The 23323-nt window shown below is 43.5% G+C and overlaps 1 long non-coding RNA gene and 1 pseudogene across 1 annotated transcript in view; both read left to right on the plus strand.

Moving 5' to 3' along the window:
- Positions 1 to 267: 267 nt before the first annotated feature.
- LOC117064144 overlaps positions 268 to 23323 on the plus strand; it is a 67968-nt gene continuing 44912 nt past the window's right edge. The window contains exon 1 of the long non-coding RNA XR_004429283.1: positions 268 to 1704. This is a non-coding gene — a long non-coding RNA (uncharacterized LOC117064144). The remainder of the gene's footprint in view (positions 1705 to 23323) is intronic.
- On the plus strand, positions 3878 to 4739 carry LOC117064142 (annotated as a pseudogene).

The following is a 23323-nucleotide window of genomic DNA, read 5'->3' on the forward strand; positions in this document are numbered from 1 at the left end:
CTCTGTGGCCCAGGCTGGAGTGCTGTGGCCGGATCTCAGCTCACTGCAAGCTCCGCCTCCCGGGTTCCCGCCATTCTCCTGCCTCAGCCTCCCGAGTACCTGGGACTAGAGGCGCCGCCACCTGGCCCGGCTAGTTTTTTGTATTTTTTAGTAGAGACGGGGTTTCACCGTGTCAGCCAGGATGGTCTCGATCTCCTGACCTCGTGATCCGCCCGTCTCGGCCTCCCAAAGTGTTGGGATTACATGCTTGAGCCACCGCGCCCAGCCTCATTTATCTTTTAAGGAATATAGTGACTCAGGCAAAAGAGTTGGGGGTCGTGTGCTCTAGCCTGTTCTGTCCTCAAAGCATCTTTCCCCAAGAGCAAGTTGCCACGAGACTGGGGCTTTGTGAAATTCTGCTGCAGGCAGAAAGGAGCACACGTGACTTCTTACATTTGCTACTTTGTCTTACATTTCTATTGTTGTAATCCCTCCAGGCCCTCTCACCCGACTTGACCTTGAGACTGATGGGTGTGTTGCAAACAGGCTGGCAAGGTCTGAGGGCACAGCCTGGGGCGGAGGCGGGGCCAGGCAGGCCCAGCCCCTCAGCCAGGCCGTGCGGCCCAGGGCCCTGCCGGATGGCCGCTCTCTGAGAGCTGCATGCAGAGGTGCCTGGTACCCCCAACCGCGCCCCACGGGGCACCTGACCTCCAGAGGAAGGAAATGAGTCTGGAGACGCCGTAGACGAAAGAGTCGCCGCTTCCTCCGCCTGGGATCACTCACAGCTGCCTCAGGGAGGCGGCCGGCCCTGAGTCACGCTGAGCGCTGAGCGGGCTGTGACTCAGCGGGACCGCGGCCCCGTGGCTGCGCCTGGGCTGATTTGCGCCCCGCTTGTTTTCTGCAGAAGACAAGGCCGTCTCGGATTAGACTGTCCCTCCTAAACAACCAGCAACTGTTTTTCTTCCTCAAAGTGCAGTTTCCCTCTGGCACAGCCAAAAATAAACACAAACCAGGCTCCCGCCCAAGGAGGAGGCGGGGAGGAGGGCAGTCCCTGGAGCGCCCACCGCACGCCTGTGAGAGCTCGCAGGTCACCTGTCAAGCATGAATCTGTGAAGGAAGCAGCCGTGAAGGCAGAGGAACCTCTCCCATCGCAGGTTGCCAGCACAGCGGCGCTGACTGTTGACTTGGCGCTCTGTTTATTTCCCCAACTGCCTCCTCTCAGGTTCCGTCTGAACTGCTGGACTCACTGCCGCGTGGGCCTGAGCACATTTCCTTGGCAAACTGTCCTCGGTGGAAGTTTTTTCTTCTCGATGTGGTGAGTCAGAGCTGGCTCACACACAAACACCGAGCAGCAGCCTCAGGGACTAAAGTGCTTTAAGGACACGAGGACCTATCCTCCCTCCCCCCATCTCAGTGGGGTGGGCCCACAGTTCCTGAAACCTGGCCCAGCGCAGTTCATTTGACAGGGAGAGGCTGAAAACGCAAATCACCCCAGCATAGGTGAGTGCGCAGCAGAGACCACGACCTGGCTGCAGCTTATCCTGAAATCCTGAAGGCAGGGAACACGGTGCCCGCAGGAAGAGCTGGGAAGCCTGAACCGTGCTAAGATGTCCCAGGGTGAACCGGAGCCACTGGTTAGTCACACTGACTTCCCATTTCCTTCGTGAGAAGGAACTGAAGACAGATTCCAGACTTGCTCTGCATCGAATGTATAGTTCATTGCATGTAAGTAAACTCATGTGGTTCCAAATCTATAGGATCAATTTAGCCATTTTAGCGTTATGTCCATGACATCTGAATTTACAAAAATCTAAGTGTCCCTAGCTAGAGATACCTGAAACTAAACAGGCCCCACGTATTATTCATTTTATTTTTGAATAGATAGTTCACTCATATATTCAGATATCAAATCCTCATAAAATTATATTCGTTAAGAATTCTCACTTCCATTCTGTTCTCATTCCTCTCTGCCCCCATGAGTAACCACCTCTACTACTTGTGTTGTTGTTGTTGTTGTTGTTGTTGTTGTTGAGACGGAGTCTCGCTCTGTCGCCCAGGCTGGAGTGCAGTGGCCGGATCTCAGCTCACTGCAAGCTCCGCCTCCCGGGTTCCCGCCATTCTCCTGCCTCAGCCTCCCGAGTAGCTGGGACTACAGGTGCCCGACACCACGCCCGGCTAATTTTTTGTATTTCTTTTAGTAGAGATGGGGTTTCACCATGTTAGCCAGGATGGTCTCGATCTCCTGACCTCGTGATCCGCCCGTCTCGGCCTCCCAAAGTGCTGAGATTACAGGCTTGAGCCACCGCGCCCGGCCTCTACTAATTTTTAATACATCCTTCCAGTGAATCATTATGCAGATATAAACAAAAATCAATATACTTCTGTGGTTGTCAGAATAATGGCCTCCCAAAAATGTCCGTGTGCTAATCCTCAAAACCTATTTGTTACTTTATGTGGAATAAGGACTTTGCAGATGTGATTGAACTGATGATCTTGAGATTGGAGATTATTCTGGATTACCCCAGTGGGCCCAATGTAACCACAGGGGACCTTCTAAGGGGGAGGCAGGAGGGTCAGAGTCCGAAAAAAAGAGTACTTGGCAGATGCTATACTGTCGGTTTTGAAGATGGAGGAAGGAGCCACGAACCAAGGAATGCAGGCAGCCTCCAGAAGCTAACAAGGCAAGGAAATGCATTGTTTCCTAGAGCCTCCAGGAAGGCAGCATTCCTTAGACTTCTGACCTCCAGAACTAGCAGTGAATAAATTTGTGTTATTTTAAACCACTAAGTTAGTAGTAGCTTGTTACAGACACCACAGGAAATGAACACAACTATTTCAACCTTTTTCTTTTTTTTTTTTTTTTTAACTGTTATTTGAGGTTCAGGGATGCACAGGCAGGTTTGTTATATAGGCAAACTCATGATATGGGGGTTTGTTGTACCGATTATTTCATTACCCAGGTACTAAGCCTAATACCCAGTAGTTATTTTTTCTGATCCTTTCCCTCCTTCCACCCTCTGCCCTCAAGTAGGCCCCAGTGTGTGGTGTTCCCCTCTTTGTGTCCATGTGTTCTCATCATTTAGCTCCCACTTATACATGAAAACGTACAGTATTTGGTTTTCTGTTTCTGCATTAGTTTGCTAAAGATAATGGCTTCCAGCTCCATCCATGTTCCCACAAAAACATGATCTCTTTCTTTTTATGGCTGCATAGTACTCCATGGTGTGTATGTACCATATTTCTACTGTTCACAATAGCAAAGATATGGAATCCACTTTTTTCTTAAATGAAAGTTAGCATACCCTGTATAGGGTAACTCAAAAGCCTTGGTGGAACTTTAGGCATTAATAACTTCAGAATTATAAATGCTACAAACATCACTTGGAAGTTTTATTATATAAATCTCTTTTATGCTTATTTAGTTTTGTGAATTTTAAATAGCACATTTTATTTTTTGTTTCAGTATCTCTGATCAAAGATAGAAAACAATAATGAAACAAAAACACTGTTTAAAATTTATTATTCCAAATTCACAAGACTAAGTGAATAAGAAATATATACAAGGCTGAGCATGTTGGCTCATGCCTGTAATCCCAGCACTTTGGAAGACTGAGGTAGGTGGATTGTTTGAGCTCAGGAGTTTGAGACCAGCCTAGCAACACGACAAAACCCTGTCTCTACCCCCCCAAAAAAGAAAATTAGCCAGGTGTGGTAGTACATGCCTGTGGGTCCCAGCTACTTCGGAGACTGAGGTAGGAGGGTCGCTTGAGCCCAGGAGGTTGAGGCTGCAGTGAGCTGTGATGGCACTACTGCACTCCAGCCTGGGCAACAGAGACCCTGTCTCAAAAACAAAACAAAAAATAAATAAAAGCTCTTGCCTTGCCTAACGTAGTCATGGTTGTGGTCCCAAGAAGCATCTGAAGCGGGCAGCAGCTCCATAGCATTTGATGCTGGATAAACTGACCCGTGTGTTTGCTCCTCATCGATCCACCCATCCCCACAAGCTAAGAGAGTGTCTCTCCCTCATCTTTTCCTAAAGAGCAGACTTAAGTATGTCGGACACGAGATGAAGTAACGAAGATTTGCACGCACAGTTTCATTAAGATCAATGGCAAGGTCTGAACTAATGCAACCTACCCTGCTGGATTCATGGATGTCATGAGCACTGACAAGATGGCAGAGAATTTCCCTCTGATCTGTGACACCAAGGCTCCCTTTCCTGTACATGATATTGCACCTGAGGAGGCCAAGTACAAGTTGTGCAAAGTGAGAAAAATTTTTGTGGACACAAAAGGAACCCCTCATCTAGTGACTCATGATGCTCGCATCATCTGCTACCCTGATCCCCTCATCCATATGAATGGCACCATTCAGATTGATTTGGAGAATGGCAAGATTCCTGGTTTCATCAAGCTCGACACTGGGAACCTGTGTATGGTGACTGGTGGTGCTAACCTGGGAAGAATTGGTGTGGTCACCAACAGAGAGAGGCACCCTGGTTCTTTTGATGTGGTTCATGGGAAAGATGCCAACAGCAACCTCGACAAACCCTGGATTTCTCTTCCCCAAGGAAAGGGTATGCACTTCACCATTGCTGAAGAGACAGACAAGAGACTGGTGACCAAACAGAGCAGTGGGTGAAATGGTCTCTGAGCGACATGTTAGATCTTTGTACGTAATTAAAAATAATATGAGCCAGGTGCAGTGGCTCAAGTCTGTAATCCCAACACTTTGGGAGGCCAAAGGGAGTGGATCATCTGAGGTCAGGAGTTTGAGACCAGCCTGGCCAACATGGCAAAACCCCGTCTCTACTAAAAATACAAAAATTAGCCAGGCATGATGGCTTGTGCCTGTAATCCCAGCTACTTGGGAGGCTGAGGCAGGAGAATCACTTGAACCTGGGAGGCAGAGTTTGCCATGAGCCAAGATCGAACCACTGCACTCCAGCCTGTATGTCAGAATAGGACTCTGTCTCAACAATTATTTAGTTAATTAATTAAATAATAATAATTATTATATGCATGATGAATCTAACAAAGAAAGAAATTTATACAATTAAGTTTTCAAGTTGTGTTTCTTCTATGTTTATAGTACTTGGACTTCTAACATTATAAAAGTTTCGAACTGCACTAAGACTTTTGGGATACAGTGGATATTGCTCAGCACTTTGATTTTTGTCAGTCAACAGTATATCCTAGGGTTTTTGTGTCAATACTCAAGGGCTTCTTTTTTTCTTTATAGTTGTACAGTGTCCTCTCCTGTTGGTGTACCATGATTTATTTAAGTAGTCCTCTATTAATGGATACTTGGGTTGTTTTTAATTATGAAGTGTGCCACATGGGTAATCTTGTACATATATCATTTTGTGTTGTGCAGGTAGATCTGTAAGTAAATTATCAGAAGTAAGGATGTTGGGTCAAAACCCTACTTTTTAGAAACAAGATTTGCATGAGCTTATCTGCAGGAAAGTAAAAAGAAGCAATAATAGGATGTTACAGATTGTTGGTAGGTTGTGGTGGAGAGTGGTAGATTCTGGCAAAGATGGCTGCGGTAATTCCTCCCGTCTCTCTGTATGCTCCGGTTCACTGTGACTTTGCCGCTTCTATCATCAAGAGATCACGTTTATTTATTTACACATTTGGTTTTATTGACACATGTTAGATGTACATATTTTCAGAGTACGTGTGATAATTTGATACATTCATATAATCAAATCAGGTAATTGGGATATCCATCACTTTTTTCTTTTTAATTGAAACAGCCTTTCTCTGTTGCCCTGGTTGGAGCGTGGTGGCTCATGGCTCACTGCAGCCTGGACCTCTCAGGCTCAAGCCGTCCTCCCACTTCAGCCTCCCCAGTAGCTGGGACCACAGGCTTGTGCCACCACACCCGGCTAATTTTTTGTATTTCTTGTAGAGAAAGGGTTTTGCCATGTTGCCCAGGCTGGTCTCAAACTCCTAGACTCCAGCAATCCACCCGCCTTGGCCTCCCAGAGTGCTAGGATTATGGATGTGAGCCACTGCCCCCTGCCAATATCCATCACTCTAAATAATTATCTTTTCTTGATTCTAAGAATGTTCAAATTATTCTCTTCTAGCTATTTGGAAATATATAATCAATTAATGTTAACTATAGTCACCCTACTGATCTATCAAACATCAGGTCTTATATATTCTCTCTCATGTATATTTGTACCCATTAATCCAAGGTCAAGTTGACTTCCTGACTCCTGGAATCTGGGCTGGCTAGTGACTGGCTTTGGCTAATAGAATGTGAAGAAAGTGATATTATAGGACTTCCATGCTGGAGCTTTGAAAGGCCTTGCAGCTCCCTCTGTCTCCTTCTGAACCCTGAGTCCTCCATGAAAAGCCTGGGTGCCTCCACAAGGATGAGAGAGCCAGAGAATCAGAGAGCCAGCAACTAGCACAGGTGGGAAGGCCGTCTTGGGCCATCCAGCCCCACTGGAACCTGTGGAAGACATGCAGGTGACCCCAGGCCAGACAGCAGGAACACCGAGCCAAGCCCAGCCCAATCATCAACCCAGAGGCCTGCTGCTGTTGTTGAAAGCTTTGAGGTGCTTTATTATGCAGCAATAGAAAACCCATGCCTCAGGGAAGTAGTTTCTCTTCACAAAACTTTTTTGAAAGGATATACAGTATGTTAGTCACAGCGGTAAATAACTTTCAGAGTGGCCTGTGGACTGTCAGAAATTTTCTGAGCAAGTCCAATTCAGCTCGTCTCGTTTAGCAGGGAGTGTAGGAACTATGGATCCACACCTCAACCCTGAGCATGCCAAAAACCTGGCTGACTCAGCACACTATCTCACTTTCACAAAGAGACAATGGAAGGCTGAGTGTGTGTCCAGGGTGGCTAGGTGAAGGGTTCCCCACCTCCCCGTGAGGCATTGCGTTTCACTGTTGGGCAGCTTCCAAAGTGAAAGGGAAGGAAATCCACTCCTACAGCTTCCCTTCTGAGGCACACTAAGTCTTCTCAGTTCAAAAAATCAGGGAAATGAAGTCTGAAAGTGGCCTGTTTAGCTTAATCAGGCTCAAAGGAAAGAATATGTTTGATTTCCATTTTTGAACTAATACACCAGAGTTTTCAACATCAAGAAAATCAATTTAATGTGTTGCAACTAGTATTTTTTAAAATGATATTTGTACACTCATATTCATAGCAGCATTATTCACAATAGCCAGAAAGCGGGAGGAATGCAATGTCCATCGATGAATGAAAAGATAAACCAAAGGTTCTATCTATCTATCTATCTATCTATCTATCTATCTATCTATCTGGATACATACACATCCAGTGGAATATTACTCAGCCTTAAAAAGGAAAGAAATTTGGACACATGCTATAACATGGAGAACCTTGAGGGTATTATGCCAAATGAAAGAAGCCAGTCACTAAAGGACAAATATGATTCCACTTCTATGAGGTACCTAGAGTAGTTAAGTTCAGACGCAGGAAGTAGAATGGAGGTTACCAGAGGCAAAGGAGGGGAAATAGGGAATTACTGTTTAATAGGTATGGAGTTTTGGATTAGGAAGATAAAAAATATTCTGGAGATGGATGGTGGTGATGGTTGCACAGCAGTGTGAATGTAATTAATGCACAGAACCACACACTTAAGAATTAACATGGTTCTTTTTAAGTTATAAATATTTTACAATAAAAAATAAAAAGAAGTAGAATAAAATATAGGTTACATAGATGTGTTTATTGTGTGAAAATTTATCAAGATCTACACTTATAATCATGTGCTTTTCTGCCTATTTGCTATGCTTCAGTAACAGAAGTATTAAAAATCCGAATATAGTAGAAGTCAGAACGCATTGCCCATAATAAGGTTAAGTGTTGTTTTGTGAAACTTTTGTTATAGTTAGAAGTGTGTGTGTGTGTGCTGCATCATGATGTTAAGTGTATTTTGGATTGTGGTTTTTAAAAAATTGAAGAAACATTTTTCTGGGGCTAGTCTCCATTTCTTAGTGCGTGGTTCCTTCCATCTTGAATTTGATATGCTTTTCCCAGTGGAAGTAATTTAATTTTGACATTCATCTATTCAAGCAGAAAAATCCTTTCCCTAGGGTCTTTTCATCATAATCATTTTTCTCCATCTGACTGCTCACAGTAACTAGATTGTATATGCTAGATTAACCAGTAAATTCATGAACAGACTTTCTATCATTTTGCTCCACGGACTGTTCATGAAAGCATTAGCAGCGTACATCACGATGAGAGATGATGATACGAGCTTTATGCTTCAATTCAGAAAAACTACGGTTCCTTTAAACCATAGGGTGTTCGAATTTTCAGATTCCTTGGTGGTTGTGGTTCTAAAGCTCTTGTGCTCATAGGAATCTCCTCTGTATCATCTGAAACAGTGCTTGAGTGTTCATCCAGTGCTTGAACACGTCTGATGGCAATAAGGCATCTCAGCCCATTGATCCATTGCTGGGTAGCCTCCAACTCTAAAGCCTGCAAGGGTAGTTTCATGGCAGAATTGGGTGGTAAGTCACCCTGGAACCAGAAGAGGCATCTGTGATCAGCTAAGCCTTGGTCAAACAGGTGCCTGGAACCATTTGTCATCCACATTTCAAAGGCATCCTTCGTGGGGCATGTGTATTGGTTTAAAAGGGTGCACTTTAATTTTCTGTGTGCTTTAATAGAATGGAGCACTTAATGCCAGATACTTCTAAAACAGGAGAGGAGGCATTGATTTAAGTATTGTGAACATGGGATCAGTGACTGCATACTGATGATTCCATTCTATCTTTATGATCCTGGGGAAAAGGCTTTCACGACTGGGGGACATCTTTCTCTTGGATCCAACTGGCCCTGCTCCCCACACCCTCCCTGTTATAGGGGCCACCTCCAGTGGGGAATGAGGGCCCTGAGGTGCCTCAGCAATGCCTATGGCTGATGGATGAGTCTAATTCTAGGGATCAGTATTTGGAAGTCCACTTGATTATATAAACCACATCTTCAATTATCAGTTTTATCCATAATGATGGTAGTATTTTGACCTTCCTTTGCTTTTTGTTTTTACTTTAAGCATGTTACTCATTAGGCCACTGGAATGCAACAACGTAGACTTCTATATCCAACTGGCTAAAGAAAGCTGCACAACTGGGCAGATCTGTGAAACTCCAGGTTAGACCCCAGCCCTCTATGGCTATCTTTTACCTGGCTTTGGCCAATTTCCTTTCCCATCCTCCTCATCACTGAAGTCAAGCCGCTTCTCTCTGATGTCCAACTGTAGTCTCTGACATCCAGCTGCTTCTCCTCTCTGCTGGCTGAGTTCTGAGGTTCTTATGGGCACAGGATAGGGGGTGGGGTGAGCCAAGGGTGGTTTTGGAAAAGGCAACATTAGAGCGGGAAAACAGGGATGTAAGTCCTCGTTTTGGCCACAGTATTATTAGGCTTTTCGCCTTGGCAAGGGCCAAGGCTTTTGTCCCTGGCAAGGGCCCCACCCTCTTCTGCCCAGAATTTCCCTGCCTCCTGTCCCTGTCATTATTATATACTGAATGAATTTAGAAATTACTTTTTGTTGGCCAGGTGCAGTGGCTCATGCCTGTAATTCCAGCACTTTGGGAAGCTGAGGCAGGTGGATCGCTTGAGCTCAGGAGTTAGAGAGACCAGCCTGGGCAACATGGCAAAACCCTGTCTCTACAAAAAATATAGATAGATAGATATAGATATAGATATACAAAAATTAGCCAGGCATGGTTGCATGGTGCCATTTGCCTGTATTCCCAGCTATCTGTGGGGCTGAGGCAGGAGGATCACTTGAGCCGGGGAGATCAAGGCTGCAGCGAGCCATGTTTGTGCAACTGCACCCCAGCCTGGGTGACACAGTGAGACTCTGTCTCAAAACAAGAGAATCAGTTTTTGCTGCAGATTTGACAATGTGTCTTCGTTAAGTCAAGCTAAAATTACAAGGCAAAACAGCACTTCTATGCAAATGTTACACTGTGGTAAAGTCATTGTAATTGTTAATTTTAGTTGTCAACCTGCTAAGTGGGTTAAGGAATACCCAGACAGCTTATAAAGCGTTTTTTCTGGGTACGCCTGTGAAGGTGTTTCCAGAAGAGGTTGGCATTTGAATCCGTGGACTGAATAAGGAAGATCTGCCCTCATCCAATATGACCAGGCAACATCCACTTGGCTGAGGGCTTAGATAAAACAAAAAGGCAGAGGAAAAGGAAATTGGTGCACTCTCTTGCGCGCGCGCTCTCTCTCTCCCTCTCTCTCCTCTCTCTCTCTCTCCCTCTCTCTCCTCTCCTCTTCTCTCTCTCTCTCTCTCTCTCTCTTTCTCTCTCTCTCTCTCTGTCTCTGTTCTGGAGCTGGGACACACTTCTGCTCTCGGACATCAGAACTCCAGGTTCTCCAGCCTTTGGATTCCAGGACTTGCATCAGCAGCGCCCCTGCTTCTCAGGCCTTGGAATTTGGACTGAGAATTACACATCAGCTTCCCTAGTCCGAAGGCCTCTGGCCTGGCCTGGGCCGTGCTACCAGTTTCCTTGGTTCTCCAGGTTGCATGTGGTCTATCATGAGACTTCTCAGCCTCCATAATCTCAGAAGCCAATTCCCCCAAGAAATCCCCTTTTATATATCTATATCTACATCTATATCCTATTGGTTCTGATCTCTGGAGAACCCTAACGAATGCATCTTTTAGTGCTGAAAATGAGATGGTGCTATAACAAATACCTAAAAGTGTGGAAGCAGTTTTGGATCTGGGTAATGGGTAGAGGCTGGATCAATTTTGAACTGCATACTAGAAACATCCTAGATGGCCATAAATGGAGTATTAAAGGCAGTTCTGGTGAGGGCTCAGAAGAAGAGGAAAGCTTAGAGAGCCTCAGTCTTCTTCGAGATTATCTAAGTGGTTGCAATCAGAATGCTGGTAGAGATGTGAACAGTAAAGCCCATTCTAATGAGATCTTAGATGAAAACAAGGAACATCTTATTGGAAACTGGAGGAAAGGCCATCTTTGTTACAAACTAGCAAAGGAACTTGGCTGAATTGTGTCCGTGTCAGTACTTTGTGGAAATCAGAATTCAAGAGTGATGAACTAGGATATTCGATAGAAGAAATCTCTAAGCAAAGTGTGTCAGGGTGCTGCATGGCTTCTCTTGACTGTTTATAATGAAATTCAGAAAGAGAAAAATGAATTCAAGATGGAATTTATATCAAAAGGGGAACAAAGGGCTGGGTGCAGTGGCTCATATCTATAATCCCAGCACTTTGGGAGGCCAAGGCAGAAGGATCACTCAAGCCCAGGAGTTTGAGACCAGCTTAGGCAACATAATGAGACCTCATCTCTACAAAAAATAAACAAAATTAGCTGGGCATAGTGTGCATACCTGTAGTCCCAGCTACTTGAGACACTAAGGTGGGAGGATCACTCAAGACGGAGATCAAGGCTGCAGTTGAACCAAGACTGTGCCACTGCACTCAGCCTGGTTAAAGATAAGGAAAATTATCAGCCTAGCCATGTCGTTAAAAATGAAAAAGTGTGTCTGAGCAAGAACATCATAGGTGTGACCAAGCAAAATATTGCTAAGGAGATTAGTATGGACAGAAGGAAGCCAGATGCTATTCATCAAGACAATGGGAGAATGACCCCAAAGACGCTTCAGAGATCTTTGAGGCTGCCACTCTCATCACAGGCCCAGAGTGCTAGCGCCTTGAGGGAAGAACGTTTCAAAGGAGGATCCCAGGGCACCCATGGGACCTTGGGGCTCACTGCCCAGGGGCACCCCAAGCTTCTGCTCCCTGAATTCTGGTGCAGTACTCCTTGACCACGCCAGCTGTGGCTCAGGAGGCCCAGATGCAACTCAGGTCAACAATCCAGAAGGCACAGTATGTAAACCTTCATGGCATCCATGTGATGCTAACTCTCCAGGCATGCAGAACGCGAGAACAGTGGAAACATGGCTACCTCCACCTAGATTTCAAAGGAGGCCTCACAACCTCAGTCTCAGAGCTCTGAACTGCCACAAGGCAGGGTGTGGCAGAAAGTCCCCACTATGGCAATGCCCAGCAGAGCCACAGGGTCAAGACCACTGCAGAGAGCCCCCAGTAGGGCAATGCTTAGTGAGGCCATGCAAGACAGCCACTCCTAAAGGCCACAAACCTGTAGAGCCACCAGCATGCAATGCCAGCCAGGAAGAGTCATAAGCATCCAACTCCAACTCCTGAGAGCTGCAGTGTGGGCTTCATCCAGCAAAGGCATGGTAGTGGGGTCTCCTGGGGGACTGGGGACCCAATCCCCACTCCAGTGTGTCTGATCCACCTACCTCAGCCTCCCAAGATGCTGGGATTACAGGCTTGAGCCACTGCACCCTGCCAAATTTCTCTTCTTTATACGTTACCCACTCTATGATATTTTGTTACGGCAGCACAAATAGACTAAGACAGTCATTTTGACCACGACTAATGTTTGAATCATAAGTAATGTCAATCTGCTTTGTCTACTTCTAGTACTAACAAAAGCTAAAATAAGAAGTGAGATCTTCATCCTGACACAAGTTTGCACTGGATATATTATTCAAGTTCAAACTATAGTCCCAGGTGTATGTTGTAGACCTCAATGCAAGTACAAAGGAAATTTACATCTTTCAAAAACCATTTAACTGTGCAATCCTGAGCTTCCACATAACCTTTAATTTGAAGAGATTGTCTACAATGTAATGATTTGCTAAAAAGCAAATATCAAGAGGAGAATCTAATAGAATTTTGTAATGCTTTCCAAGTGATTAATATGTTCAATTAAAATCACATGCTCATCTAAGACCAAGAATAAGGCAAAGATGCCCACTATCATCACTGCTATTCAAGATAGTACTGGAAGTTCTAGCCAGAGCAATTAGACAAGAAAAAGAAATAAAGCAGTGGAGGTTTGAGATGTTAGCCAGTTAGATATGCGGAACAAGTTCAACAGATCTATTGTACAACATGGTGACACTAACTAATAACAGTGTATTTTATTCTTGAAAATTGCTAAAAGAGTAGATTTCAAGTGTTCTCACCACAAAAAGGATACGTAGGTGAGGTAATACATGTTAATTAGCTTGGTTTATGTATTCTGCAATGCATACATAATTCAAAAATCACATTGCACATAATAAATATGTACAATTTTTATTTATCAATTAAAATAAGTTTAAAAAATAAAAGGCATAGAAACTGGAAAATGATAAAGTTATCCTGTCTGCTGATGACATATGTAGAAAACACTAAAATTTCTAAAAAGTCCAGGTGCAGTGGCTCACACCTATAATCTCAGCATTTTAGGAGGCCGAGGTGGGTGGGTGAGGTGAGCCCAGAAGATTGAGACCAGCCTCGTCAATGTCTCTACAAAAAATATAAAAATTAGCCTGGCATGGTGGCATGGTGCACCTGTAGTTCCACCTACTTGGGAGGCTGAGACAGGAGAATGGCTTGAGCCCAGGAAGTCAAGGCTGCAGTAAGCAGTGATTGCACCACTGCACTCCAGCCTAGGCAACAGAGTGAGATTCTGTCTCATCAATAGACAAAAAGACACCAAAATATAGATCATTAAAGAAAAAAAATGACAAATAGACTTCAAAATTAAATTTTTTTTGCTCTTTAAAAAACACAAATAAGAAAATGCAAAAGCCAGCCATAGACTGAGAGGAAACATTTGCAGTATCTGACAGACTAATATTGAAAATATATGAATAATTCTTACAACTTAATAATAAAATAATAAATAACCGAATTTAAAATGGGTAAAACAACATTTCAACAAAGAAGCTATACAAATATCAAATAAGCACAGGAAGTGGTGCACAAAGTCATTAGTCCTTAGGGAAAGCAAATGGAAACCATGGGAGATACCTTTATACACCCCCTGGAATGTCTGAAATTAGAAGCTTGAGGGCCAGGTGCGGTAGCTCATGCCTGTAATTCCAGCACTTTGGGAGGCTGAGGCAGGCAGATCACTTGAGGCCAGGAGTTTGAGACCAGCCTGGCCAAAATGGTGAAACCCCATCTGTACTAAAAATACAAAAATTAGCCAGGTGTGCTGGTGTGTACCTGTAGTCCCAGGTACTTGGGAGGCAGAGACAAGAGAATCACTTGAACCCAAGAAGCAGAGGTTGCAGTCAGCCAAGATTGTGACACTGCCCTCCATCCTGGGCAACAGAGCGAGACTCCATCTCACAAAACAACAACAACAAAAAGAAGCTTGAAAATACCAAGTGCTGAAGAGGCTTTAAGGCAATCAAAACTTTTATACATTGCTGGGGAGTATGTAAAGCAGTATAACCACTCAGGAGAAAGCTTGGCAATTTCTTATAAAGTCAAACATACACTTAGCATCTAACCTAGCTATTGCAGTTTTGTTTTGTTTTGTTTTGTTTTTTTGAGACAGCATTTCACTCTTATTGCCCAGGCTGGAATGCAGTCGCGCAATCTCAGCTCACTGCAACCTCCGCCTCCCAGGTTCAAGCAATTCGCCTGCCTCAGCCTCCCAAGTAGCTGGGACTACAGGTACCTGCCACCATGCCCAGGTAATTTTTTGTATTTTTGGTAGAGATGGGGTTTCATCTTGTTGGCCAGGCTGGTCTTGAACTCCCGACCTCAGCTGATCCACCCACCTCAGCCTCCCAAAGTGCTGGGATTACAGCTGTGAGCCACTGCGCCCGGCCCTATTGCAGTTTTAAGTATTTTCTTTTTTTTTTTTTTTTTTTTTTTTTTTTTTGAGACGGAGTCTTGCTCTGCCACCCAGGCTGGAGTGCAGTGGCCGGATCTCAGCTCACTGCAAGCTCCGCCTCCCGGGTTTATGTCATTCTCCTGCCTCAGCCTCCCGAGTAGCTGGGACTACAGGCGCCCACCTCGTCGCCCGGCTAGTTTTTTGTATTTTTAAGTAGAGACAGGGTTTCACCGTATTAGCCAGGATGGTCTCGATCTCCTGACCTCGTGATCCGCCCGTCTCGGCCTCCCAAAGTGCTGGGATTACAGGCTTGAGCCACCGCGCCCGGCCAGTTTTAAGTATTTTCTTTAAGAGAAATAAAAATTGATGTCCAAGAATCTGTATACTAATGATAATAGCATTAGCCATAATAGTCCCAAACAGAAAACAACTCAAATGTTTATCAGTAGTTGAATAAAAAGTTGTATATATCCCTGCAATAAACACATCAGCAATAAAAAGAACCAGATTACTGATACCTATATGAATCTCAAAAATATTGCCACGAGCAAAAGAAACCACAAAATAGTACGTACTGTATGATTCTGTTAATATGAAATGAGAAAAGACAAATCTAATCTTTAGTAACAGAAAGAAGACTGGGCAGAAGGGAACTTTTGTGGAGGTACAGAAATGCTCATCTTAATCACAGTAGTAGTTACATAGCTGTATACTGTCAACAGACAAAATTACCACAAATTTGGTTATAGATCTGTTTAGCTTTGCTCAAGACTTGTGAATTGGGACAGCCTCCGTTCTACAAAATATGATGAGAACTCCCACCGAGCTAAGGCAGAACACTGGGGTTTGTGAGACGAAAACAAGGAAACAGAACAATAGCACTGATTAATATCAGGTTACTTTTTTTTCCTAAAAATTAAAGCAGAGGAACTTCCTTATTATGCTGACTCAGGTAGACTGGAATCTCCTGTTCTCAAAAAACTGGTCTGTCTGGGGATCTATCTGCTTGCTTCCTTGGAGTTTCAGTTTGATTATGTGGCATTTAGCGTAAGTGACTCTATTTTGGTTTGGTCTGGTCTGTTGGGGCCTAGCACAGGAGCTCAGCCTAAAACAACAGCCTCCCATAATTTTGTTTAAAAGTACGATTGTCAAAACTCATCAGATAGTACATTTATAATGGGTGCATTCCAGTGTATGTAAACTTAAAGAAATTCTCCACCAGGAGCAGTGGCTCACGCCTGTAATCCCAGCACTTTCAGAGGCCAAGGTGGGTGTAGGTTTGAGCCCAGGAGTTTGAGACCAGCCTGGGCAACACGACAAAACCCTGTCTCTATAAAAAAATGCAAAAATTAGCCAGGCCTAGTGGCCTGCGCCTGTCATCCCAGCTACTCAGGAGTCTGAGGTGGAAGGATCACTTGAGCCCAGAAGGTGGAGGATACAGTGAGCTGAGATCATGTCACTGCACTCCAGCCTGGGCAACAGAGCAAGCCCCTGTCTCAAAAAAGAAGAAAAGAAAAGAAAAATCCTTTCTTCCCTATACTTTTCCATCTCTCCACATCAGCTTCATTGGGTTTCTTCTTTCACTCCTCCTTTCATCTGTTCGGAACCATTCCTCTCTGAGGAATACTGTATTTGTTTCTTTCAAATGTAAATTGTTTTGGCCTTTTTCAGCTCCGTCCAACTCTCTCAACCTCATCCTTTCAGGGATATGCATAACACAACTCCAGTCTGTACAAAGCACCCTTCCTCCTTGGAAGGTGGAGGCTGAGAACTGCAGATACTTATAAATTGCCCCTCACACACACACACTGAAATACATTGCTATGCCAATGGCAGTGCCAAAGCCAGGACTATAATCCAGATTACCCAGTTTTCTGATAGAATGAATGTGTTTCTTATGCCAGCATGAACCCTGCAGCTTAACATGCAAAATCCCTTTTTTGTCTTCTAGTTCAATATACACTGTTTGAATAGACGTTAGGTAAATCCCATATTTTCTTCAGAGATAGAGGCTGAGGAGGCTGGAGTGGGAGTGAGGGTTTAATTTGCACCCATGTTAGATGTCATGCCTCCCAGGCTCGCTGCTTTGCAGAGGAACTTAGGTAATTATCATAAGGAACAAGCACACACAAATCAAAGGTCAACTGAGCTGAAGTTATTTGATTTAGGATTTTGGTGATGTTCTTTGCCCTTGTTAATGCTGCTGCCGCTTTTTGTTTGTTTTTGTTAAAAAATAGCAACCAACTACCCACATTTAAGATATTTTCGTCACAAGTTTACTGAAGAGCAACTCACATATTGTCTTTCTAAGAATTCAAGCTACATTCATTCCTCTCCTTGCCTGTCCCCATGGCAACAGTACCCAGGTGCCATTTTAGCAGGTTTTACTTGGTAACTTTCAGTATCAACACGATTTTTGCATTGTTCTTCTTGTATATACTAAATTGGAAAAGTTAACAACAAAATGATGGACGATAGAAAACACTTCCAAACTCATTTTGTGAAGCCAGCATTATCCTGATGCCAAAATGAGACAGACACCACAGTAAAAGAAAAAACTGGCCGGGCACAGTGGCTCACGCCTGTAATCCCAGCACTTTGGGAGGCCGAGGCAGGCAAATCACTAGGTCAAGAGATCGAGACCATCCTGGCCAACATGGTGAAACCCCATCTCTAATAAAAATACAAAAATTAGCTGGGCGTGGTGGTGCGTGCCTGTAGTACCAGCTACTCAGAGGCTGCGGCAGGAGAATCACTTGAACCCGAGAGGCGGAGCTTGCAGTGAGCCAAGATCATGCCACTGCACTCCAGCCTGGTGACAGAGCGAGACTCCAGCTCAAAAAAAAAAAAAAAAAAAAAAAAAAACTCTTAAAATGGTAAGTCTCATGTTAGGTATTCTTACCATGGTAAAATAAACATAATTTTTTTTTTAATGACACAGACAAGACAGGGTAGGATACACTTCAAAGTACTTGGAAACAACATTTATGTACATCCAAATGTTCTAGACTTTTCATTCCAAATTCCATAGGAAAAGTCTCAGTACTGAATGTTAAGCAGGGAAACACTCAGAATAAAATATATAATTTATTCTATGTAGGAGCTAAATCTGATAGGACAGCTATTAATTATATTAATAAAATCGAATAATGCACATTCCTAAATATTTTTTAAATGGTTATTTTTTTCTCTTAATCACCAACTAAGTAGAGTTGTAGACTCCTCAAGTTTGACTATTTAAAAGCTTTTTCACTATCTGGCGGTTTTGTTTTCAGATATTCTGTTTAAGAATTCTTCTTCTGGGCACAGAAGCTCACACCTATAACCCCAGCATTTTGGGAGGCCGAGGCAGACAGAACACTTGAGGTCAGGAGTTTGAGACCGGCCTAGCCAACATGGTAAAACTCTGTCTCTAATAAAAATACAAAAATTAGCCGGGCAAGGTGGCGAGTGTCTGTAATCCCAGCTGCTCGGGAGGCTGAGGCAGGAGGATCGCTTGAACCTGGGAGCCTCTTCACTTTGGCCAATTTCTCCAATTTGGTATGGGTGTATTTACCAATGCCTGTACCCCCATTGTATCTAGGAAGTAACTAACTTGCTTTGGATTTTACAGGTTCATGGGCAGAAGGGACTTGCCTTTTCTCAGATAAGATTTTGGACTGTGGACTTTTGAATTAATGCTAAAATTAGTTAAGACTTTGGGGGACTGTTGGGAGGGCATGATTGGTTTTGAGATGTGAGGACATGAGATTTGGGAGGGGACAGGGGTGGAATGATATGGTTTGGCTGTGTCCCAACCCAAATATCATCTTGAACTGTAGCTCCCATATCCCACATGTTGTGGGAGGGACCCAGTGGGAGATAATTGAATCATAGGCAATTCCCCCCATACTGTTCTTGTGGTAGTGAGTCAGTCTCACGAGATCTGATTTTTTTTTGAGCTTGAGTTTTGCTCTCGTTAAATGTGAATATTTAGACCTACTATATAATATATAAACCCAGTGATATGAATATTTAGACCTACTATATAAATATTAAAAGCTACTTAAGTGCCTAAGTATCAACTTTAAATATGAATTGTGAATTTCACAACTCTGGTCTCTACTGGCTCTTAAAACCACCCAAGCTACCTATTGTGGGGAAACTATTCTGTAAGATGGGTGAGGAGATTTTAAAAGTGGTTTACTAACTTCTTAAGCATAAAAACAATGGGAGGAAAGACTGAGAAAATAACTCAGTACATTTGACTAAACATTTTTCAATTTTTTTAATGCTAAAAGTCAAATGGCAGGCTAGGATGATTTTGCAGTGGAATAGGAAGTCCAGCAAACACTGCGGAAAGTGTAAGATGGGAGGTTGACAACAAGGGGAAGCACAGGAGTAGGGGCTGGGAAAAGGAGGGACTGGAAGACCAGGAAAACTGGCATTTTGGATGGCAGCAGCAGAATATGGTGAAATATGGTAGACTTCATATCCTCAAGTTAGTAATAAAATGGGCAGAGCGATGACCTGTGACTGTGCATACTAGGGCCCCAATGAATGTTTTGGGTCTAAATGACGTTGGCAGTGTACCACCTTCACTAGCTTTAGCTCAGAGTTGGGAATGGAATATGGAACAATGCCGTGTTATCTTATACCCGAGAAGCTCGTTCTCTGACTGTAAGGGAAGGAGAATTTATTCACTCTGAAAGCCTTCACCTTTTAATGGAACTAATAACCGCCCATGGAGAAATGGAGAGCTGAGGCTTCTGAAGAATACTAAATGTCCCTGCAATGTCTTAATGAACAAAGAGAAATATCCACGGTAACTCACAGCTTCAGGATGGAAGATCTCCCAGTACTGGGATTCTCAATAGCTCTGACATAATTCTTTGCTACCCTCACCATTTTTAGATATATTCTTGTTTGTCCACTCCCCCTTTTTCTCTGCTGAGTTAATATCTCACCAATAAAGGTCCCTCACAGTCTCCAAAAATCAGGAGAAAAAACATCCTTCCAATGTACTTTTCCTCTTCTTTTTTAGCAGGAAACTGGAGCTGTAGCTGCCCAACAGCTTCTTCGCACCTGCTGCCCAGATAAAGCCAATTTAGCAAGACAAGGGAATTGCAATAGATAAAGGGTTCAATGTATAAAGGGCCAGCTCAACAGGAGACCAGAGTTTTATTATTATTCAAATCAGCCTCTCCAAACATTCAGAGGCTAGGGTTTTTTCAAGATAGTTTGGCGGGCAGGGGGCTAGGGAATGGGTGCTGCTGATTGGTTGGGGATGCAATCATAGGGATGTGGAAAATGGTCCTCATGCCCTGAGTCTGCTTCTGGGTGGGGGCCACAGGACCTGTTGAGTCATAAATCCAAATGGAGTCATCTTGGCCATCAGAAAAGCTAAAGTCTGAAAAGATATCTCCAAAGGCCCATCTTAGGTTCTACAATAGTAGATGTTATTTACAGGAGTAATTGGAGAAGTTACAAATCTTGTGACCTCCAGAATGATGGCTGGTTATCCTTTAACTATACCTACATCCTTGCAGAACTCAGATTCTTCTCATAACCCTAACCTGTGGGCTTTCATTAGTTTTACAAAGGCAGTTTATTTTGGAGAGGGGCTACTATCATCCTTGCTTTAAGGATAGATTTCTCCCAAAGTTAGCGTGGCCCACACCCAGGAATGGACGTTACAGGCAAGATGGAGTTGGTTAAGTCAGATCTCTTTCACTGCCATGGTTTTCTTACTATTAGAACTTTCACAAAGGTGGTTTCAGAGATGTGCAATGGCATAATGATTATGAACCCAAACTCCAGAGGCAGTCTGCTTGGATTTGAATCCTAGGATTTTCATCTAGCTGTGTGACCTCGGACAAGTGACTTAACAGCTCTGTGACTCCAAGTCTCCTGCTGTAAAATAGGGATGATAGCATCTTTTCTTGGTGATGCTGTGAGGAAAAGGAGTTAATCTGTGTAAAGGCATTTAGAAAGGCCCTGGCATACAGTAAATGTTAGTTACTGCTATATTTGTTCCTAAAGGAACAGAATATTTATAGACATGTAGCCTATTTATTTTCTTCTATTGAGCAGCCAACAGTAATAGTGGATGTATATGTTTGTCTTCTTAACAGGAAAGAAGTAGGCTTAGGTTAACTGAGTGCCTTCTGTTTGCTAAACACAGTATAGATATATTTTCACCTTATTCTCAAACCAAGACTGAGAAGTAGGTATTTTATCCCCATTTTTCTTAGGCAGAAACTTGCCCAAAGTTGCACAACTCACTCCAAATCACAGTGCCTAGCAAGGTCTAGGCAGGAATTCAAGCCCATCTGACTACAACATACAATGTGTCAACACAGATGCCCACAAGTTTGCTTTGTATGTAGCCACCTGAAAGAGAATGAATTAGAATCATTATTTTTGAGGGAGTTCAGCACCATCAGGAGCCAAATTATTTATTGGCTATGCCAAACTGTATGGTTTTCTATTTAAACAGAAATTTGGTCTAGGTGTAATTGTAATGTTCTAGATAGAATATTACTTCTCTAGTGGCCTATCTCACAAGAAAAGAAATAAATAAAAGAAAAATATTGCTGGAACTTGAAGGGTAAATCAATACAGATGCCTCAGAAAAGATGGGGTAGGGTGAGTGGAGTAATAATTTTGGGAAATGTAATGACCAGAAAACAAACTGTCACTATTGCTGCATTTTGCTTTCGTCCAATATTCTCTTGGCATGTATGGACATGAACTACCATTCAGTGAAACTGACATGTTCTCTCTCCTTTGGGAAGGATCATGGAAGTTTCTGGTGTCATCATTTTAAATGTTCTAAATAGAAGCAAACATTTCCTGTTAGAAAAGTAAACCAAGTGAATAAAAGAAAAGAAAATGACTTGCATTCTTTTGCATAGATATGACTATATCAAGTAATTAGGGTTGTACTAAAGAGGTTGCGAATATATTTTATTTATTTGCTTATGTAATTTTTACTCACTATTTTCATTTTGTGGTGAGTAAAGGGAAAAATGTAATAAGAACAAAATGACCTTTCCATTTTGTCCTAAAACCAAACAGGAAGAGGGAGTACTGCCATCTTTTGGTTACACAATATAATAATTTTACATCGTTACACTTAACAGCCAGATGAATGCCAGTATTAATCATCACCAGATGAACAGAAACAGACTTACCTGGCATGAGTTAGTTCGTTAGACTATTTCTTCATAATAGCTTTCCTCTGCAAAGCAATCACAGAGACTCCAAAGAGAAAGTACTGGTGGGCGGCCGGGCGCGGTGGCTCAATCCTGTAATCCCAGCACTTTGGGAGGCCGAGACGGGCGGATCACGAGGTCAGGAGATCGAGACCATCCTGGCTAATACGGTGAAACCCCGTCTCTACTAAAAAAAAAAAAAAAAAACTAGCCGGGCGACGAGGCGGGCGCCTGTAGTCCCAGCTACTCGGGAGGCTGAGACAGGAGAATGGCGTGAACCCGGGAGGCAGAGCTTGCAGTGAGCTGAGATCCGGCCACTGCACTCCAGCCTGGGCGGCAGAGCAAGACTCCGTCTCAAAAAAAAAAAAAAAAAAAAAGAGAGAGAAAGTACTGGTGGGCTAAGTAGATCATCTTAAAGAGCACTGACAGTTCTAATATTTGTATTTAATGATTCTAAAGCATTCAGAGTGGACAAAGATAAAAGAGAACTTTTATGTTTAATTACTAAAGTCAATTTCACAATTGCCTCAGTGGTGCAGAACTTGAGTGCAAGGCTGAACTCCCTTAGACCAAGGAAACACTATGGCAAAGGCTGCCAGGTATCCACTACAGGGCTTCACCTACACCAAGCAAGACAAAAAGTACAGCAAAAACACAACTGGAGCATTCCTGGAATGTTCTTTCTTTTTCTTTCTTTTCTTTTTTTTTTCTTTTGTGAGAATGGAGTCTTGCTGTGTTGCCCAGGCTGGAGTATAGTGGTGCAATCTCAGCTCACTGCAACCTCCGTCTCCTGGGATCAAGCAATTCTCCTGCCTCAGCCTCCCAAGTAGCTGGGACTACAGGTGCCCACCACCACGCCTGACTAATTTTTGTATTTTTAGTAGAGATAGGGTTTTGCCATGTTGGCCAGGCTGGTCTCGAACTCCTGACCTCAGGTGATCTGCCCGCCTCAGCCTCCCAAAGTGCTGAGATTACAGGCGTGAGCCTCCACGTCTGGCTGATTTTTTTTTTTTTTTTAAAAGAAATATGGTACTACAATAGAAGGAAACTAAAGAAGTTTATCAGAGTGTACTACAGAGGGCCGCCTCTCAGTGAGCTGAGTTGGCTGCAGGGAGGCCATAGACACTGTTGTTACAAGACACGTTTTATTAACAGGCATCCTGAAGAAAAGACTTTGAATAGCTTGAGGGTATATATTTTAAAGAGGAAACATTAATTTGAAAAGGAGAGGAATCTGGAAAGGAAATATCCCTGCAAATCATGTCTGGATCCAGAGAGGCAGCTATCCAAATGAGGTTTTTTTGTTTTTGTTTTTGTTTCTTGAGACGGCGTCTCGCTCTGTCGCCCAGGCTGGAGTGCAGTGGCCGGATCTCAGCTCACTGCAAGCTCCGCCTCCCGGGTTCACGCCATTCTCCTGCCTCAGCCTCCCGAGTAGCTGGGACTACAGGCGCCGCCACC

The sequence above is a fragment of the Trachypithecus francoisi genome, unplaced genomic scaffold (assembly GCF_009764315.1).
Source record: "Trachypithecus francoisi isolate TF-2019V2 unplaced genomic scaffold, Tfra_2.0 Lachesis_group19, whole genome shotgun sequence".
NCBI lineage: Eukaryota > Metazoa > Chordata > Mammalia > Primates > Cercopithecidae > Trachypithecus > Trachypithecus francoisi.